Genomic DNA, 17,881 nt, shown 5'->3' with positions numbered 1-17,881 from the left:
TGGCAGGAAATTGCTAGGAGGGCAAGTTGTGCAACAAACGCCTCCTATGGTGATGCGGATTGGAGATCACCAAGAAGTCATTAGCTTCAATGTCACCCGCCTGTCAGACACGCCTATAGTATTAGGCATGAGTTGGCTAGAGAGACACAGTCCAGCTGTAGCGTGGTACCAGCGGCAGATCACCTTTTGCTCATCGTACTGTGCTCAACATTGCATCCAGTCCAGCCGAGAGGAGGAAGCTGAGCAGCAGGTGCAACTAGGCATGGTGCAGGCAGTCCCTCGCAAGTACGAAGGATTTTTGGAGGTTTTCTGCGAGAAAGAAGCTGACCAGTTGCCACCCCACAGGCCTTACGACTGTGCGATCGACCTGCTGCCGGGGGCGAAGCTGCCGACTGCAAAGCTGTATTCCATGTCTGAAGATGAGATGCAAGAACTCAGGGAGTTCATAGAGCATAATTTGAAGCGCGGATTCATCCGGGAATCCAAAGCAGTGGGGGGCAGTCCTGTGTTTTTTGTGAAGAAAAAAGACACGCCCCAGAAGAGGCTCATCGTGGACTACCGGGCCATAAACTCGATGACTAAGCCCAAGGCCTTTCCCATGCCCAAGATTGACGACCTCCTAGCAACCGTGCGGAAGGGGAGGATTTTCACCAAGTTGGATCTGCGTGGAGCGTACAACCTCATACGCATGCGGGAGGGCGATGAGTGGAAGACGGCCATGTTCACGCCTCTGGGCACGTATGAATACAGAGTTATGCCGTTTGGTCTCCAAAATGGATCTCACTGTTTCCAAGCCTTTATGCATCACGTGCTGGCGGGACTCCTCTACAAGAAGTGTGTGTGTTTCCTCGACGACATCCTGATCTTCTCGGAATCGCAGGAAGCTCATGAGAGAGACGTAAAGGAGGTCCTGCAGAGACTACGGGAACACAGACTCTACGCCAAGTTGGAGAAGTGCCAGTTTGATGTGACGGAGGTGGATTTCCTGGGCTACAAGCTGTCCGACAAGGGGCTGGCCATGGACAGCGTCAAGGCCCTGACACTAACATTTCTCACTCTATATATACAACCCGGTGCAGGCCGCTGACTCATGCTGACCCAGCTTTTTTAAGCATTAAAGAAACAGCGGCCATTTTAGCTGTGATAGTCTTTGATGTCCTCTGGTGTGGAAGTAAGATGAGACTCGGCAATCTCCGGAGCTCCTTCACTCTGTGTCTGACTCCAAGTTTGCAGTTGCCAAGTCTAAACTCCACCCCTTACTCTTCCTTCAACAGGGGGGGAAAAACCCTTTCACTTTCGCTCTTTTCCCTTCCTCTCCCTGACCTTTTCGTGCCTTCAAGTTTTTTGGCTGGCTATTCCTGGCCTCTCTCCCTCTGTTTCTGAGCTAAGACTGCTATTTTGTGTATCTCTGCTCTGGCTCCCCTTTCCTTGCTCACTATGCTCAGGGATCAGGTTACCATTGCTATCTGCTGCCTGCTTTCTGTTCTCTGAAGCCATGCCACTAGGCTGTCCCTCCTCCCTCTTACATTCCAGCGTCCTTATCTCTCTTTGTGTGTTCTCATTCCCAGCCTCTGTCAGCTCCGGAACGAAGCTTACAAGGGGGTACTTTATAAAACAAAATATGATGGCAAGAAAAGAAAGTGAAAAGGAAAAATAGGACTGTTGGAAGAAATAACGAAAAAGGAAAAAGAATTAGCTAAACAGCCATCCAATGATAAAATTAAAAAAGAAGTCAAATCATTGCAGGCAGAATATACGCTTAAAATAGAGCAAGAAATATATTCGGAACTTGAGACTGTATAAGCAGAATAACTTTGAATCTGTCAACAAGTCAGGAAGATACCTGGCATGGCAACTCAAAAAAAGAAATAATGAAAAACAAATAAACAGAATAAAAATTGGTGAGAAATATATAGTTGATCCCAAGATAATAATACAAAACTTTCTGAAATACTATGGAGATTTATATAAAAAAGATGCAGATACAGGAAGGGAAATGGAAGATTATTTACGCCAACAGAAAATCCCAGAGATTAAGAAAGAGGAGCTTCAAAAGTTAAATGCTCCGATATGGGAGGCAGAAACTAAAAATGCCATCCAGAAAATAAAAACAGGTAAAACACCTGCTCCAGATGGCGTTCCAGCAGAATATTATAAAAAACTGGAAGAAATAATAACAACACCACTAACTGAAATAATGAACATTTTCAATCATGGTAAAATACCGGAGTCTTGGAAGGAAGCATACATAACCCTTATACCTAAACAGGGAGGAGATCCAGAGTTAATGTCCAACTACAGGCCAATATCACTTTTAAATTGTGACTATAAAATCTTTGCCAATATTATGGCGAATAGACTTAAAGAGGCTATTATAGATGTCATTCATCAGAACCAAGCTGGATTCCTCCCAGGCAGACAGATTTCAGAGAATACTAGAAACATCATAGATATTTTAGAATATTTAGAAGCCAACAGTGACAGCTTTATAATTACTGGATGCTGAAAAGGCGTTTGATAACGTCTCCTGGCGCTATATGAAAAAACAGTTGGAAATAATGGAAACTGGGATACAGTTTAGGAAGGGAATAGAAGCAATATATGAGCAACAAACAGCCAGACTCCAACCCTATGGACAACATCTTAATTACAAATGGGACTAGACAGGGATGTCCCCTGTCACCTTTGTTATTCATATTAGCACTAGAACCACTCCTTCATGATATTAGAAAAGATGAGAATATAAAGGGGATAAGGCATGGGGAGAAAACCTATAAAGTTAGAGCATTTGCTGATGACTTGATTATAACAACACAAGAACCGAAGCAAAGCCTACCAGCAGCCATAAACTCAACCAGAAGATATGGAAGAATGATGGGGCTGAAAATAAATTATCAAATTATAAAAAAACTAAACTGCTGACCAAAAATTTAATCCAGGAAGAGAAAAAAGAACTCCAAGAAAAAATAGGTTTAGAAATTAAAAATAAAGTAAAATATTTAGGGATTTGGATTTCAAACAGAAATATAAACCCATATGAAGATAATGATATTAAAACTTGGAAAGATATTTTAAAAAATATGGAATAAACTCCATCTTAACTGTTACGGCTATCGGGTGGTTGCTCGAGAGCGATCAGGCAAGGTCCCTCACTGGTCTTTTCAAAAGCTTTATTGTTGGTGCAAAAACCTTTACAATGCAGAACGCCTCAATTTCATGTCTTGCTCACTCACTAGCAGAATCTGAGAGTGGGCGGTCCTTAAACTTTCCCCAGCAGAGTAGTCTCTTGACCCCCAGCCGACGCCTCCCCTCTCTGCGCGAAAGCCTACTGCGCAAGGAAGGCTTGGGTAATGGGGGACCTCCCTCCTCCCCGCTTTGCTCAGGCACGGTGTCCTGGCACTGCCTTGCATCCTCCGAGCCCTGCAGCTCTTCCCCACTAGAGGCGGGGCTTTCCTCCTCCACTGAGGAAATGCTGCTTCCCACGATTTTTGGAGGCTCTCTGTAATCCATCTGCCCCTGCCCCTCTTGCCTCTGAGCCGATGGCAGTTCCCTGACATTACCCTATGGGGAAGAATCTCGGCAGTGAAAATGAGTATCTTACCAAAATGATTTTCCTGTTTGAAACAATACCAATATTAGGAGGAATGACCTGTTTTAAGGAATGGAAAAAGCACATAGCCAGATTTATATGGAGCAGGAAGAAAATGAGAATCAAACATCAGCTATTGATAGATAAAAGGGAAAGAGGATTATTTGCATTGCCAGATCTGGAATTATATCATGCGGCTGCAGGAATGCAATGGATAAAAGATTGGATTACGTTAAAAGAAACTGACGCATTAGATCTAGAAGGCCACGATAATAGGTATGGCTGGCACACGTATTTAGTATATGACAAAGTGAAAGTCCACAGGGGATTTTTGAGCCATGTGATAAGGAAATCGTTATACAAAATATGGATTAAATACAAAGGAATATTGCAGCCAAAGATACCCCTGTGGACCTCACCCACAGAAGCCATGGCAGTTAAAAAAAGAAACATGAAAGGAGAATGGCTGACATACAGATCAGTCCTGGAAGTAGATAAGGATAAACCAACATTGAAGAAATATGAGGAAATTAAAAACTTGCTAACAGATTGGCTACAATATTTCCATCTACATCAAAGATTAACTATAGATCCAAAACAAGGAATTGCAAAGGAAACATCTCGATTCGAAAGAGAATTAATATTTAACAAAAAGAAAAATATTTCACAAGTGTATGAGTATCTTCTGGAATGGGAAACAAAAGAGGAACAAGTTAAAACAGCTATGGTTAAATGGGCGCAGGACTTTGGGCATAATATACTTATGGAGCAATGGGAGAGAGTATGGACAACAGACATTAAATTCACATCATGCTATAGTCTCAGGGGAAATACCATGAAAACGGTATATAGATGGCATCTTACTCCCAAAAAGCTTGCTAAAATGTATAAAGGGAAAACATCAACCTGTTGGAAATGCAAAAAAGAGGAGGGGCCATACTATCATATGTGGTGGACATGTGTAGCCATTGGCAAACACTGGAGTGATATTTATAACGAGTTTAAGAAACTATTTAAAAGCACCTTTAAACCCCCCCCCCCCCCGCAGAGATTTTCCTACTTGGTATATTACCACCAGAAATCAAAAAAGATATAAGAACATTGTTTATGTATGGTATAACAGCAGCTAGAACCCTTATAACAGGGAACTGGAAGAATGAGACGCTCCCAGAGATTACAGATTGGCAGATATTCATGTTAGAATATCTACAATTAGCAAAACTAATGGTATCAGTTGGAGGAATATCAAAACAAAAAACAACTAGAGAATGGATAATATTTAAGAATTATGTAAAACTTTATTGTACAAATAACTCCATATTAGCAGAAACTGAGTGATATTTGTAAAGAAAAAGATCAAAGGGATGTATACAAAGCAGAAAGAAATGATATTATACAATGTAAACCTGCGTAAAAAAGAATGTTATATCAAACAGTATAATGAGAAGGATGGGAAGGATTGGGAAGGATTGTGCTAATGAGTACTTTTACTATGTAAATAACTTTGTCTAGCGAAGCCCCCGAATCCACCAACGCTTGCCCTTGCACCCTGCGACTGTCTGGGAGTTGTAGCATTTTTAATATTCTGTTGGGAGCTGCCCACAGTGGGTGGGAAATAATAATAAATTATTAGTATCATCATTTTTTAAATTTTTATTACAGTATTGTTGTTATTATAAAAGGCTTAGGGAAGTTTGTAATTATGTTTTGTCACATTTTTAATATTTTGTTGGGAGCTGCCCACAGTGGCTTGGAAATAACAATAAATTACACTGGGCAACAATTTTTTACTTTTTGAATGTTGTCTAGATTTCTACAATTGATTTAGGGTATTTTTGCACTGCTGAATCAGGAAATGGCATCCGTTTCTCTCCATCAGGTCAGGTTTTTGTGCTATGTTGATTTGAAAAAAATCAGATCTTGTGACAAAATCGATTACATTTTTGTGGCATTATCAGCTGATTTTTGTCAACACATATCATCCTAAATATGTTTTTAAGAGAAAAAAATGTTTTTCCAACAACATACGGTATATTGATTACCTGATAGAAACATCGATTACTGTAAACTGAATGGTGGGCATTGATAAAGGTAAGTACACGTAAATTGCATGTTGCTTCACCATTTTTCAAACTTCAGGGCTTGAACTTCCGTTTCTTGGAACTCCTGGAATGCTCAGCGGCAGGGAGGTCTCTCTTCAGAGTCCAACAGTAGTCAGCCATCATGACTGCGTCCCAGCGACCCTGATACCTGGTCTCCATCTCTTTCATGTCCTGATGGAATCTCTCCCCCTGCTCGTCACTCATTGAACCCAGGTTCTCAGGAAACCGGTCCATATGTGAAAATAGGTAGTGCATCTTGACGCTCATGTTGCAGCCCAGGTTTCTGAAAGCAGTCAGCATGTTGTTGACAAGTTCTGCGTAGTTTCTGGCCTTATTGTTGCCCAGAAAGTTCTTCACTACCAGAACAAATGCCTTCCACGCTTCCAGTACCACTTTGTTCATTGAGTTTCCGAACTCTGGATCTCTGATGAGCTGACGGATCTGAGGACCGTCAAAAATGCCAGCTTTCAACTTCTCCATGGTCAATCCTGGAAAAGCCTGGCACAAGTAAGTGAAGCAGTCACCATCCTTGTCCAGAGCCTTGGTGAACTGCTTGATTAAGCCAAGCTTGATGTGCAGCGGTGGGTAGAGTATTCTGTCTCTGTCCACCAGAGGGTCGTTGATGACGTTCCTTTCTTTGCAAGGCACCAATTCCTCCCGCACAGGCCAGTCCTTCTTTGTGTAATGCTGAACGCGGTCCCTACTATCCCACATGCACAGAAAACATGGGTACTTGGTGAAGCCAGACTGTTGTCCCAACAAAAAGTTCACATCTTCAGGTCAACACAAATAAACCACTTATGCTGATCATAGCCAATTTTCTCCAGCACATACTTCACCGCTTCATAGTTCTCCTTCAGTGTAGTCGAGTGAGCCAGGGGTATAGAGGCAAACTGATTGCCGTTGTGTAGCAGAACACATTTCAGTGATCGCTTGCTGCTGTCAATGAACAGTCTCCAATCTTTGGGTTCGTACTGTGGCACTCCAAGCTTGAGCAGAAGCTGCGCAATATCTGCACAGTACACCAAGTCCTTCTCTTCCAAGAAAAAACGGAGGTACTCTTGATGCCTGTTGCGGAAGAAGCTGATGCGAGCACTGTCAGAGAGGAGGTTTTTTTCCTTCAATCTGGATGCCAACAGTTCGGCAGAGTCCTTTGACAAGCTGAGGTCGCGAACTAGATCATTCAACTCCTTTGGGGAAAATGGATGTGGAGCATCATCTTCAAGAACCACTTCTTCTTCTTCATGTCCTTCAACACTGGAGGCATCTTCGTCACTAATGTCAGGAAGTTCTCCGAAGATAGGCACTGGAATTTCATCACAATGAGCTACAGGACGATGTGCTGATTGAAGATCAGGATACTTGAGGCTGCTCCAGTTCTTTCTGTTGATCCCAGTCACATCAACAGCGCAGAAGTAGCAGTCAGTGACATGGTTTGTCGGCTCCCTCCAAACCATGGGAATTCCAAAGTTCAGACTCCTCTTGCCATTGGTCCACCCACGTAGAGTCTCGGTGCATGCCTTGCACACCATGTGTGGTGCCCAAGCTTTATCCTGGTCACCAAGTTTAATACCAAAATAACTTTATCCTTTGCCGCACCAATTTATGGAAGATTTCAAGGTTTTATGACTTCAAACTGATCCCTTTTCGACATAATCACCCAGAACTATCGGACCTGAATACTTCTTGTCATTAAAATAATCATTTCCAATCAAAACAATTATTCGACATGGCATTTTACCCCCACTAACTTCTTCTAAAATGCTCCACACAAGCGTACATGTGAACAAAAACGTAAAAAAATGACATGTGGCCATAGCTCAAAAACTTGACCTGATTGAGCAAAACCAATGTGATTTTTGGATTCAGCGCATCAGATTCATCTTAAATCATCTGGAAAAACGCAGACAACAAATTTGTTGTTGACCAGCGTTATTATTATTATTCATTTTAAAATTATTATTATCATTATTACAGGCTTAGGAAAGTTTGTAGTATATTATGTTTTATCTTTTTTAATATTCTGTTGGTGGCTGGTAAATAATAAATTTTTATTATTATCATTAAATTTTAAATTATTATTGTAATGGGAATTGTAGTTGCTTGTGTGTAAGCCACCAACTGCTCCAAGCTGCTTGGGTGGTTAAACCTTTCCCTGGCTGGACAGCCCTCATGCGCGGCTGCTTCAGTCGCTGGCAGAATCCGTTAGTGGGCGTTTCCTAAACTTCTTCCAACATAAAAATTCCTTGACCGCAAGTCTCCTCCTAGCTTCTCTGCGCGGAAGCCTTCTGCGCAGAGTAGGCGTGCCAAGCGGAGGTCCTGCACTCTCCCCGCTGATCTCACTGGAAGAGTCCCTGAGCCTTCCCTCCAAAGTGCTCTCAGCCTCCCCTTTCTTCTTGGTGTCACCTTGATTCCCTTCCCCGCGGAAGCTCTCTCTCTCTCCTTGCTAGTTCCCTCCCCTGCATCATCGGGGCGACTTCTCTCTCCGCTGGTCTCAGATGTCAGTTCCCTGACAATTATTATTATAAATCTCACCCACCGAAGTGGGACTTTGGCAGCGAAGAGGAAGGGGCGGAGTTTAGACTCGGCAACTGCGAACTTGGAGTCAGACACGGAGTGAAGGAGCTCCGGGGTGATTTATATGTTTGAGCAATAAACCTGAGATAATTACGACTGGTGTCTCGCTTCTGTGGGAGAGCCAAGCCATTACAGATTGTCGAGTCTCATCTTACTTCCATGCCAGAGGACATCAAAGACTGTGATGGATGGGCAAGTACCATGGGAAATGCGGCCGGGGGAGCAGCAGGAGGGGCAGCAGAGCCCACAGACCCCATAATAGAATTAAGAAGCTAAGAGAGCCAGTGTGGTGTAGTGGTTAAGAGCGGTAGACTCATAATCTGGTGAACCGGGTTTGCGTCTCTGCTCCTCCACATGCAGCTGCTGGGTGACCTTGGGCTAGTCACACTTCTTTGAAGTCTCTCAGCCCCACTCACCTCACAGAGTGTTTGTTGTGGGGGAGGAAGGGAAAGGAGAATGTTAGCCGCTTTGAGACTCCTTCGGGTAGTGATAAAGCAGGATATCAAATCCAAACTCTTCTTCTTCTACATGTGGCAGCTCAAAAGCCAACTAGATATTTTGGCAGGAGCACTGCAGGAACAGAGGTTAACTTCAGAACAGGAAAGGAAACTCAGAGCCAGCAGAGGGCCTGGACTGAACCCTGCTAAATACAACAATAATAATCTCGTTCTCCCAGAATGATTTATTTCTCTGCTGTACATAAAGCTTCTTAGATTTAGGAAGAAGCTGTGTATGGACTGTTATTTCTGCACCCACACAGGGCACACACCGCTTGACGCGATACTCTGCTAGCAGCTGGAAGCATGCCAGATGTTCAGTTTATTTCACAGGTTATGGAGTCCAGCCATGCACAGGTTATGGATTCAGCCTGTGTGTGGAGCAGCAGAAAACAGCTGCAGGACCTGCCTGAGGCTTAAGACAGTGGAACTCACTGGCGAAGACTCATCTTCCAGGTGCCGGGTGCAGAAGCTACTGAGCGTGATTAAGCTAAGCCCCAGGGGAGGAAGATGGCAGAGGTCCAGGAGTTCTACACCGTCCCCTTTGAGAGGCTCAATGGACAGAACTGGGAGGACTGGTCCCGAAGAGTTAAGGCCTGGCTTACAGCCAAGGGTCTATGGGACTGTACTCAGACCCCTGTGGTTCCAGTGGCAGCCAGCGCTGCTGCAACTGCAGTAGCAGCAGCTGCTGCTGCTCTGAGGAAAGACCTAGTGCTTAGCGTGGACGCCTAGTACTTGCTAGTGCTTAGCGTGGACGCCTCACAATTGCCCCACCTTGAAGGTCTTGAGAATGCCTAGGCGATTTGGCAGGCTCTTGAGAGGGTCCATCACAAAACCACAGCAGGGGCCAAGATCCATGTCACCATATTGTTCTTTGATTTGAAACTACAGCTGGGTGGCAGTATCAGGGAACACGTCACAAAGATGGTGTCTGTGTTCAACTGGCTGAGGCAGCTAAACGTGAACTTTCCAGGCGATTTGAAAGTTTACATTCTTCTGAGTTCACTAGACAAGAGCTATGACAATTTGTGTTTAACCCTCGAAGCCATGCCCCCAGCGGATTTGACGCTGCAGTTTGTCTCAGGGCACCTCTGTGATGAAGAGGAATGCCAGCATCGGGGGGGGGGGGGGCGAGCTGGCTCAGGCTGTCCTGCTTCCAAGAGGGGGGGAGCAAAAGAGGACACTGTGAAAGCTTTTGCAACTCGTCGTTGTTTCGTTTGTGGCTCCGAAAACCACCTGCATCGACAATGCCCAAAGGGAGCCAAGGAACAGGATGCCTCCAAGGCCGTTCCCCATGGCAACCAGATAAGCAAGGGAGCTCAGCGTGGGAACGCAAGGAGAGGTTCCAGAGGAAGTGACAGAGATAGCACTTCGCATCATCTTACTGCGTCCATGGCAACAGTGAAGGACAGCAACAGCAGTGCGGTCAGCGTGCTGCGTTGGATCATTGACAGTGGAGCCAGTCATCTTCTGCTGCCATCTGGTGGCCAAATGTGGAACTGCAGAGCTGTTTCGGCAGGAAAAGCAGTCACACTTGCAGTTGGATCACAGAGACAGCTAACAACTGTTGGCCATGTTATTGTTCCTTTTTGCAGGCGGAACTGGAAGCGTTTGTTGTGTCAGGAATGCAATATTGTTTACTGTCTGTGTATTCTCTTGTTAGAGATGGGTTTAAGGTTTGCTTTGAAAATAATGTGTGTTCTATTTCTAGGGGTGGGAAGCAATTGGTCAGTGTTGAATGTCAGAACAGGCTCTTTGTTCTGGAAACACCTCAAGCAGGTAAAGGTACCACTGAATCAGCACAAGCAGAGTGTGCTAATGTTCCCACTCACAATATGTGTCATCATCTGTGGCACAGAAGAATGTCCCACTGTAACTGGGGGTATGTGAGAAAGCTACCAGGGTGCACAGAGGGATGCAAAATGAAGTCATGTGCCAAGTTCCTGGATTGCAAAGCCTGCAAAAAGGCAAAGGTAAAAACGTGCAATTATCCTAGGTCTGACAGGGTAGCCACGAAACCTTTTGAGTTGGTCCATGCAGACATCTGTGGCCCTATGCCAGTTGCAAGTCTGGGTGGGGCTAAATATGCTCTGACTCTGATAGATGATTTTTCCAGAAATGGTTGGGTAATAACTCTTAAGGACAAGAGTGAAGCTGCCAACATGGTAAAAGAGTGGGTTACTGCAGTGGAGCTGCAATTCTCACCGAGAGTTTATAGTTTCCAATCAGATCACGGTGGGGAGTTCACTGGGTCTGCTTTTGCAGGGTTTCTTTCACCAGAAAGTGATATGTCACAGGCTGACAGTTGCACACTCTCCTCAGGAGAACGGAGTGGCAGAAAGAAGGAACCGAACGCTGTAGGAAGTGGTGGATGCACTGCTGTTTGATTCAGGCTTACCACCACGCTTTTGGGCGGAAGCTTGGAAAATGGCGAATTTCATGCTGAATCGTTCCTATAATTCTGTTGTAGGGGACACACCCTATTTTCTACTGCACGGTAAGAAGCCCAAGGTGCATTTCTTCTGTGTGTTTGGGTGAGAGGCTTGGGTTCTTGTGCCGAAGGCCCAATGCAGGAAGGGTGGCCCCAGGTCCCGGAAAAATGATATTTTGTGTGTATGGGAGAATGGAGAAGGAAATTGACCGAATATGCAGAATTGGACAAATTGACTGGGAAGATTCGATACCAGAAAGACCAAAAGTTTATCGAGGACTGGGGGAAATTTACAGGATATCTGAAAAATATATGTGATGCACAGACAACGCTTGTTGGTTTTGAAGAGACTCTGTGAAATAGTAAGAAATACTGCAAAAAAGAGAGTAAGAGGAAAAGGAGTGGGGAAAGGCAATATCATGTTTAGAAATGCGTCAATAAATAGAAATTTTTCGAAAGATTGACAGAGAAACTGAGGGAAGTAAAAAATTGAAGCATGAGTGTAAAGTAATTTGTTGACTGTATAAAACTTGTTTGGAAAATGAATATTTTTTTTTAAAAAAAAGATATTTTGTGTGTATGACTAAGGGGTGGAGATTTGCTTACCCAGAGGGCAATCAGTCAATGGTTCTAGTCAGCAAGAGTGCTGAGTTCTGTGAGCAAAGTGGGTGGACGCGCATCCATGGGAATCCTGACATTCTCTCAGAGAGTCTGCTTGACTCTGCTGATGAGGGAGAGGTAGAAACTGAACCTGCTACTGAGGATCAGGTCCCTGACCAGGAGTAGGAACAGGAAAGGGCATCTCCAAGGGCGGTAACGTTAGAGCAAAGGAGTGCACCTTCATCTCCCACAAATCCAGTGCAGAAGTCCAGAAGATGCAGTAAGTCAGAGGGGGAGTCTTCTGATGATAAGGACACACTAGCTGGCCCCAGTGGGTCAGAGGGGGCACCTGAAGTAGTGCTCAGATGTTCAGCACGCACTATGAAAGGTAAACCACCCGAAAGGTTTGAGGTGACTAGTGTGTGGGTTGGTATGGCTCAATGCGAGCCAGTGTGTTTTGAGGAAGTTCAGGAGTTGCCTGAAGCAGAAGCCAGGAAATGGCAAGAGGCAATGGAGAAGGAATTGAGCTCAATGAGGTCTTTAGGTGTGCTCTCCACCACGACGCTGCCAGCAGGCAAGCAAGCCGTGAGTTGTCACTGGGTTTACAGAATTAAACCCACTGTGACTGGAGAACCAAAGTACAAGGCTAGACTAGTAGCCAGAGGTTTCACGCAGTGGAAGGGGCTGCATTACACTGAAGTGTATGCTCCTACTTCCAGAAATGAAACTCTATGCGTGCTCTTAGCCGTAGCTGCACAAAGAGGTCATCAGGTGCATCACTTTGATGTGGATGTTGCTTATTTAAACTCAGACCTCAAGGAGGATCTGTACATGCTACCTCCTCCAGGGTTTGAGGGCAATAAGCCAGATGCAGTGTGGAAATTGCACAAGTCCATTTATGGAGCAATCGGCCAGAACTTGGAATTTGTGTCTGAATGATGCTTTGCAGAGCATGGGGTTCCAGAGGAGTCTTGCAGACCGTTGTCTGTACCTGAAGGGGTCAGGAGAAACACAGGAGCTAGTCTTGGTGTTCGTGGATGACATCATCCATGTGGCAAAGACAGAAAAACAGGTGCAAGGTTTTGCCAAGGAGCTTGGAAAGCACTTTAAGCTCAAGCACCTAGGTCTGGTAAAGGTTTACCTATCCAGGTTGAAAGAACCCAGGACGGCAGTTTCTTGTTGAGTCAGAAAGGCAAGATTGAGCAGCTGCTTGAGAAGTTCAGAATGGCTGAGTGTGCAGGGGTCAGAACGCCCATGCAGACGAGCTATGTGAAAGACAGTCAGCTTGGGGACCATTCTGAGTTCTCAAACCCTGAGGTTTTTCAGTCCGCTCTAAGGAGTTTGTTGTATCTTTCCCAGTGGAGCAGACCAGATATAGCATTTGCTACGAATCTGCTCAGCACGGAGGCTACAAAGCCTGGTGTGAGTGCCTGGAATGGCATCAAGAGAGTGCTCAGGTATCTGCAGGAAACCAAAGATTTTTGGCTCAAACTGTCAGCTGAGGGTGAAGCACAGCTCACGTGCTGGACTGACAGTGATTGGGCGAATCTTGGGGACAGGAAATCCATGTCTGGGTTGGTAGTGAAGTTTGGGGAACAGTCTTTTAAAAATTGGCGGTGGAGAAGAGGAAAGGGGGAAAGAAAAAATCCCAGACTCTCTGGTCTGGAGGCACAAAAGGGGAGCTAGCAGGGAACTCTTGGCACTTCTGAGGGGAAACCCCAGAAAGTGGGAAAGAGCCTGGAATAGCTTCCAAAGCAACCTCACTGCCCCAAGAGACTGCAAGTGCCTGCCAAGAAAGATATGCCAGTTGGAACTCCAGCATGTTTGTGAATTAAACATCAACTCAAAATGCCATGCGATTACAAATAAGGAATAAAGTGGAGACTTGGACTTTGGAACTATTGCAAGTCACCATTATTTGGGACAATTACAAGCAGATAAGTACAAATTAAGTACAACCTTGCTCTTAAAGACACAAAACTGAAGACATAACAGCTAAGAGGCATAATAATTAAAAATAGCAGGAAGAGCGGCACAGCGGCCACTAGTGGAAGAAGAAGTTACAGCAGCCAAAAACGGTAGGAAGAGCTACACAGCGGCCACTAGTGGAGGAAGAAGACATAACAGCCAATACTCAAGAATAGTAGGAAGAGCGACACAGCGGCCACATGTGGAAGGAAAAGACACAACAGCCAAGAGGAAAAGTAATAGCCATACCCGCAACGCCAATACTTGCTTAGAGGAACTGTAAAGCATAAACATCAGATATAAATAAAGGGGAAATTTAAAATTCCAAATATTTCCAGCATAAAGATAAAATTAATTACCCATGAAAATTAGATCCAATTAAACTTCCCACAGGGAAGTCCCAATAGCTTTAATCTTTGGAGATTATATAGAATCCAAGGCGGAGAAGCGGAATCGAAAGACAAGTGAACTCAATCTCAAAACAACCAGCCATCCATAAATACCCAAACACCCAAATGGGTTCAAAGGAAACACAATTAACAATTGGCCAAACTTTAATTTCCAGCCAAGCAAGGAGAACTTCGGTGGCGGAAGGTGAAGCAAGTATGGATGTAAAGGATTTGATTATCGCCATGCAGAAAGACTTAGGGGACAGAATAAACTCAGTAGGCGGAAATATAAAATCACTGGAAGAGAAAGTAGTAACTATGGGCAATAAAATTGAAAAAAAATTCAGCTCTTATAATGGACCTTACACATCAAATGAACCAATTGACAACAAAGAATAAAGAAATTGATAAGACAGTGCAAGAAGTGAAGGCAAAGACATTGAAGCAAGAGGAAATAACCAAAAAGATGGGGGCTGAGCAAAAAGAACTGAAAAAAACCCAAGACAAAAACAAGGGGGAAATAGAGGACCTAAGTAAGATGCAGGAGGAGATTTGGGACTAATTGGCAGTCCTTGAGTTGAGACAAAAGGAAATGATTCTCTGCCTGAGAGGAATACCAGAGAGCCAGGATGAGGACATTTCAACAAAATTATTAAAAGCCCTAGCGGACTGGTTGGGGGTTCAGGGGGAGGACTTATCACTTGATATTGATAAAATCTTCAGGATAAAACCACATAAACCTAAAAACCAAAAACCACATAAACCTAAACCAAAAAAGGACCAGGAGACTGCCTGGTCTTCTTGAACTCAAGACTTCTTAAAGAAAAAATGTTACTGAAAAGTAGAAGTAATGCCTTATGTATAAATGACAAAGTCATAGAAATAATGAAAGAGGTCCCAACTCGCCTCCTGAAGAAAAGGGAAAACTACAAACCCCTGACAACTGCTCTAAAGAAAAACAAAATTTTATTTAGATGGGAATTCCCCGAAGGGTTAACTTTTACCTTTGAAGGAAGACGCAAGACCTTCAGATCGGCGGAAGAAGCAGACTCTTTTCGTAAAAAAACCAGGAAGGACTTGGGGGGGGAGAGAAACCACAAGAAGCCGAAGAAGCAAGATTGTAACAGAACTGGAAAATAGGACTTTATTTCTAAATTTTAATTTTGAAAAGGTGACGTATGATCATTAAGACTTTATGGCACTAAAGTGCATTTCTTGGAACGTAAATGGGCTAAACGGTAAACTTAAAAGGAATAAAATAAATCACGTATTAAAGAGGAAAAAATGGGATATCATATGCCTACAAGAGACCCATATCTCTAAAAAGTCATACAAGAGTATTACAGAATAGAAACCTGGGTCTAGAGTTTATTGCATCAGGAACAGAGAGAAAGAGGGGTGTTGTGATTTATGTTAAAACAAGCCTAGACCCTCAATTACTTTTTGTGGATGAAGAAGGTAGAACTGTAGGAGTGCGGATTACGATAGAAGGGGGGGAAATAATCATAGTGGGCATTTATGCTCCGAATAATAATAAATCAGAGTTTTTCAAGGAGCTGGAAAAGAAGTTATGGAATTATATTGGGGAGAATATTGTTCTTATGGGAGATTGGAATGGAGTGGTCTCGGTCGAATGGGATAGAACTTTTAGAGGGAAACTTACCAATGAAGGTAAATTACCGCTCTCCTTTTTCCAGATGGTGGACAATTTTGACCTCTATGACTCATGGAGAATTAAACACCCTAATGGGAAAGATATTACACACTTCTCGGAAGCTAAAAAATCAGTGGGTGGGTTACATGCTATTTGGATTTCTAAAGGAAATTTCTTAGAATTTCTTGGATTTCTTAGAAAAAGCAGAAATTCTGGGAAGGACTATATCAGACCATAATCCAGTAACAATACATATGGAAATTAAAAAGCAAACAAAGGGAAGGTGGAGGATGAACGATGAGATATGGAGAGACAACCAATGGGTGACACAAGCAAAAATCAAGTTAGCAGAATTTTTTGAGATAAATGGGAAACAAAATACAGATATAAATGTAGTTTGGGATGCAAGTAAAGCATACATGAGGGGTCTTGGAATACAACAAATGGCTAGGCTGAAGAAGATAAAAGACAATAATATCCAAGAGCTAACTAAACAGATATGAATTAATGAAAAAGAGTTGATCAAAAATCCAAAAAGTCATGACATATTACAAAAAATAAAGATATTGCAATCCCATATCTCTAGTATGTTAAATAAGGAAGTAGAAAATAAAATTAAATGGGCAAAACAAAGGTATTTTGAATCCGCCAATAAGCCCGGTAAGTTGTTAGCATGGATGATAAAGGAAAAGCAAACAAAAAAAGTTATAAATAAAATTTTGGACCAAGGGGAGGAAATAACAGACCCAGTAAAAATAAAAATAAAATTCTTAAACTTTTATAAAGATTTGTATAAGCAAGAACAATTAAAGGTTAATAAAATGGAACAGTATTTACAACAAAACAAATTACCAAGAATGGAAAAAGAAGAAGTTGAGGCCCTAAACTTCAATATAGAAATAGATGAAATAGCACAAGTAATAAAAAAAAATGAAGAGTGGCAAATCGCCAGGTCTTGACGGAATCACATTAATGTACTATAAGAACCTGGAAGAAGTAATCCTCCCTATATTACAAAGAATAATGAACCGGTATATGAATAATATACTGGGTGGGAAAGATATACCACAATCATGGAAAGAAGCACTGATCACTCTAATCCCGAAACAGGGAGTGGAGTTGACAGACATGAAAAATTATAGACCAATCTCCCTGTTGAATACAGACTATAAAATCTATGCTGGGGTGATGGCTAATAGATTAAAAAAGACTCTAAACAAAATAATCAGCAGAGACCAGGCTGGCTTCTTACCAGATAGACATATAAAAGACAATACAAGAATAATAATTGACCTGCTGGAGTATGTGGAAATGAAACCATGTAAAAAGATGGCCATGTTATTGCGTGGCGATTCCCGCCCCCTCCCACAGATGGAATAAATAAAGTGTGCTGGTCCCGGGGGGAAGGTTACCGTTGGCGTGGTCAAAGTCCAGTCCTGGGTCACAAGTCTGGAAACAGTTCACAAAGAGCGAGGCGGGGTCCGAAGCAGGAAGCCGGGCGGGGACGGGAACTCTGGAAGGACAGGTCTGGGTCCGGGCAGAAGCAGGTATTCAACGACGTTGCTCCCGCAACCTGGGACCGGGCTGACTGGCCTTTATCTTCTCTGAGGCCAGGGGTGGTCCCGGCTCCCAGGAGACCCGCCTCTCCTGGCCTTAAGGCGAGCACTCCTCCTGGGAGAAACCAGTTCCCTCCGCCTCTCTGCCCTGAGCCTCTGCAGCTCAGGAGAGGCTGGAGGGTTACTGGACCCAGGAGGAGACTCACCTTCCCCTGACAGGGCTGGGAGCCAGTGTGGTGTAGTGGTTAAGAGCGGTAGTCTGCTAATCTGGGGAACCGGGTTCGCGTCTCCGCTCCTCCACTTGTAGCTGCTGGGTGACCTTGGGCCAGTCACACTTCCTTGAAGTCTCTCAGCCTCACTCACCTCACAGAGTGTTTGTTGTGGGGGAGGAAGGGAAAGGAGAATGTTAGCCGCTTTGAGACTCCTTAAAGGGAGTGAAAGGCGGGATATCATATCCAAACTCTTATTCTTCTTGGGAGAGGCGCACCTGTAGGCACTGTGTCCTCAATCACCTCCGG

At 43.7% G+C, this 17,881-nt stretch overlaps 1 pseudogene; it reads left to right on the top strand.

Annotated features, from left to right (window-relative positions):
* Positions 1 to 14,369: 14,369 nt before the first annotated feature.
* Positions 14,370 to 15,293, top strand: LOC144326321 (uncharacterized; annotated as a pseudogene).
* The last annotated feature ends 2,588 nt before the right edge of the window (positions 15,294 to 17,881 follow it).

This window comes from Podarcis muralis, chromosome W (genome assembly GCF_964188315.1).
Source record: "Podarcis muralis chromosome W, rPodMur119.hap1.1, whole genome shotgun sequence".
Taxonomy (NCBI): Eukaryota; Metazoa; Chordata; class Lepidosauria; order Squamata; family Lacertidae; genus Podarcis; species Podarcis muralis.
The sequence above is the reverse complement of the archived record's forward strand: the minus strand, read 5'-3'. Positions and strand labels throughout refer to the sequence as shown.